Here is a 3,992-nt window from a genome sequence, read left to right as displayed (position 1 = left end):
TTCGTCCGACTTTGGTGGTAGTTGTGATATATCCATATATATATATATCTATATATATATATATATATACAGTATATATATATATATATATATATATATATACATATATGATAAGAAGTTCTACGCGAACGAAACGTTAGAGTGTTTAGGGTTCCGAGCCTTCCCCTGTGTTTATGTTCTCCATCATCCAAATCATTCGTCTAAAATACTTATATATATATATATATATATATATATATATATATATATATGTATATATGTATATATATACACTGAATGGTTCCCAGTGAAACGATTAATATCCATTCAACCACAAATCACTTTAATTCCATGCCATTGCAGTCGAGGCTGAGAGTAGCTCGAAGGAGGCATACGTTGGAAATTGAAACATGGTCGAGCCGAGGACTCGAACTCAGCTCACCCGTGACAAAGCGGCAGTGACTTAGCGTATTGGGTTAAGTCAGTGCCGCTTTGTCACGGGCGAGCTGAGTTCGAGTCATCAGCTCGACCATGTTTCAATTTCCAATTAATGCCTCCTTCGAGCGACTCTCAGTCTCGACTGCGATGGCATGGCATTCAAAGTGATTTGTGATTGAAAAAAAAAAAAAAAAATATATATATATATATATATATATATATATATATATATATATATATATATATATATATATATATATATATATGTCTTACCTTTGGGGCGATGAAAGCTAACAAGGAATTGTCACGTCGCGTTTGTGTCGACACAAACACACCGTAGAGCAGAGGCCTCAAGTACTTGTTCTTGCGATATATCCTGAAGAACTGTCCGTTTTATATATTGGTGTTCATAATTAACGGCTCTGGTAGCATCACACCACCGGATGCTGTGATAGCGAGAGGCCCATTTTTGAATTTGCACTTATTTCCATATATGGCTGTGGAACTGTCGTCAGTTAGGCAGACGACATTGTAGATTATTAACTATTGAATTTCGTACCCCTAACGTTTACTTTCCTTTTTATCCTACCTTTTTCTTTCACTTTCCTTAACAACTTCATTTTTCGTTTGTATCTTAACTGGTAGCTGTTACCAGGCGATAGACTTTGATCGTTCATTTGAACAGGAGGTGGTGGTAGTGATGAAGAGGAGAGGGAAAGGGGGAGGGAGGGAGAGAGGGATGAAGAGAATTTGAATGAACTTATGAAACCCAGTAAAAAAAAAAAAAAAATTTATCTATTATATCACTGCTTTGAGTGAGTCAGGAAGTGTATACAATTGCAATATGGCCAACCACAATAACTTAAGTTAGTATTAATTACTTTATACAAGCTATTCTAAAGTCACCACAACATACAGGTAATAACGGATGTCGCGCCGCGATGTACGAAATTCACCTATGTCTTGGATCACGTGTTGGTCGTATGATCACCAACTATTACACTCCTGGATGTGAGCTAATTCATATTTCGTCATGTTCGATCAGTGGTTAATGTGACATCGCGCGCGCGCACACACACACAATTTCAGTACCGCTGCGAGTCGTTACTCCAACTCTCGTGGGCGGGTAGTTGGGTGTGTGTGTGCGTGTAAGATCACAGTATTACCCATACAACGGTCATATGAACTCTGAGCTCTCTTCCAGTAGGGATATAGCTGTCGATCACGAGTCCAACACGTGATCTAAGACCATGGTGTATCACACACACACGCACACACACACACGAATAGTTGGTTTTGTCTCCTTTCACGTGTAACCCCTGTTCACCTAGCAGTGAGTAGGTACGGGACGTTAGTCAAGGAGTTGTGACCTTGCTGTCCCGGTGTGTGGTGAGTGGTCTCAGACCTACCCAGAGATCGGCAAATAATGAGCTCTGTGCTCACTGCAGTAGGGTGGTGTCTGGCTGTCTCGACAGAGACTGCAGCAGATCCGAGGTGAATACACACACACATACACACACGGTTTGGTGGCGGATTGGTAAAGCACTGGCCTCACAATACAGAGAACCGGGATTCGATTCCCCGGCCGGGCGGAGATAAGTTGGGTTTGTCTCCTTTCACGTGTAACCCCTGTTCACCTAGTAGTGAGTAGGTACGAACGTTAGTCAAGGAGTTGTGACCTTGCTGTCCCGGTGTATGGTGTGTGAGTGGTCTCAGACCTATCCAGAGATCGGCAAATAATGAGCTCTGGGCTCACTGCCGTAGAGTGGTGTCTGGCTGTCTCGACAGAGACTGCAGCAGATCCGAGGTGAATACACACACACACATTTGACATACATGGTTCATGGCATGAACCATGTATGCCAAATGTGTGTGTGTGTGTGTGTGTGTGAGTGATTCACCATGGCCTTGGATCACGTGTTGGACTCGTGATCGACAGCTAGCCATGAACCATGTATGTCAAATGTGTGTGTGTGTGTCACCATGGTCTTGGATCACGTGTTGTACTCGTGATCGACAGCTAGCCATGAACCATGTATCTCAACTGTGTGCGTGTGTGTGTGTGTGTGTGTCACCATGGTCTTGGATCACGTGTTGGAAGAGAGCTCAGAGCTCATATGACCGATCTATGGGTAATACTGTGACCTTACATTTTAACTTTCATCAGTTATAAACTAATATTCTACAACTAAAAAAATAATAATAATAATAACGAAAATACATGTGATAACCGGCAAAGTTAACACACCCTGGATTTCTGACATCATGATGATCGTAACCATTGGCACTTGAAGATCAGTGAAAGCTTTTTCCCGCCGGTAGTGCAGCGCTAACGCGTGGTAGACAACGATGCTATCGACGTGTGTCGTTTGCCTTGTTGTATTTACCTAATTGTAGCCACTGGTCTCTCCTGGCTACAAATTCATATGCGGTTCTAACTGTGGCTATACCTCATTCTTTTCTCTCTTTCACTTAGTGTGTAGTAACGTTAGGTGGGTCCCGTCTATTCTTCGATTTTATCATACCTAGCCTCAAATTCAATGTGTGTGTGTGAAAGAGAGGGTTTGTGTTTGTGTACGACAGGATGCGTTTTATTTGCACGTATTGTGTCAATATTTCCGTGACCAGTTTCACTGTTATTCTTGGTGATCGCAATATTTCTATTTGGCTAAGTAATAAACACGAAATAGCGGAGCAGAATTCTGATGAACACCCAGAACCGAAGGTAAAGTGTCTCGTGTGGAAGAGGGACATGATGATGTGTATATAATTTTTCTAATAACAGTCATTAAGGGGCCACAGAGGTGAGTTGCACGTCAGGGGAGGCCATCAACGAAAAAAAAATGGGTTAGTATAACCGTTTCTCTTGATATCGGAGACAGGAAACAGTGTCGTATCGAATCTGATTTGGGACGGCTTAACCTACTCTAATCGGACAAATTGTAACAGCCTTAGATCAGACCTTTTCTACAAAATTTGGCGAATACACATTAAAAAACTATGTATGAAGCTAGTAAGGTGTTTGAAATTCCCCTGTTCGCGAATTCGTTTATCCCTGCGCATATTTCAAAGCCAAAAGTAGAATACAAATCCTTGCGAACACACGCGCGGCTATGCATATTACGTGATTTTGAAAATAGACGCTCATACGAACACACGCGTGCTGTGATTTTTTTTAAACATTTGAAACAATATCTAGACTGTAATCGCCTTCATATAATCATAATTTTTAAGGGTACATACATACTTTTTCTTTAATAATGATCATGATGAAATATTGAACACATACATTTACCATAGTCTGTATTAATGCCCACAGGAATTCATTCAAGCTCGATAAAATCTCAAGGTGTTAACCAGAATAAAACCTTAAAATAGGACACTTGGCTTTAATAAATTAATGTGTTTGGTATTGTGGATTATGAATTTAGATTGCATATTTTTAGGGTCTTCCTTCTGCCTCAGGCCTTTCACACCCATACAGGCCAAGTCCCTGACGATTTACATCTTGTCCACGTTGGACCATAGTTGGGGAGCCCAGTTACCATCTTCAGGTTAATAAAAATTCATCAATA

General features: G+C 40.9%; 1 protein-coding gene across 1 annotated transcript in view; it reads right to left on the bottom strand.

Moving 5' to 3' along the window:
* Nucleotides 1–846, bottom strand: part of LOC143021288 (uncharacterized) — a 3,121-nt gene extending 2,275 nt beyond the window's left edge. The window contains exon 1 of the mRNA XM_076178695.1: nucleotides 691–846. The gene's annotated coding sequence lies outside the window, so the exon portion shown is untranslated. The remainder of the gene's footprint in view (nucleotides 1–690) is intronic.
* Between the last annotated feature and the right edge of the window lie 3,146 nt (nucleotides 847–3,992).

This window comes from Oratosquilla oratoria, chromosome 41 (assembly GCF_046742065.1).
Source record: "Oratosquilla oratoria isolate Oo_2021 chromosome 41, ASM4674206v1, whole genome shotgun sequence".
In the NCBI taxonomy this organism is placed as follows: domain Eukaryota; kingdom Metazoa; phylum Arthropoda; class Malacostraca; order Stomatopoda; family Squillidae; genus Oratosquilla; species Oratosquilla oratoria.
This window is presented reverse-complemented; position numbering and strand designations above follow the sequence as displayed.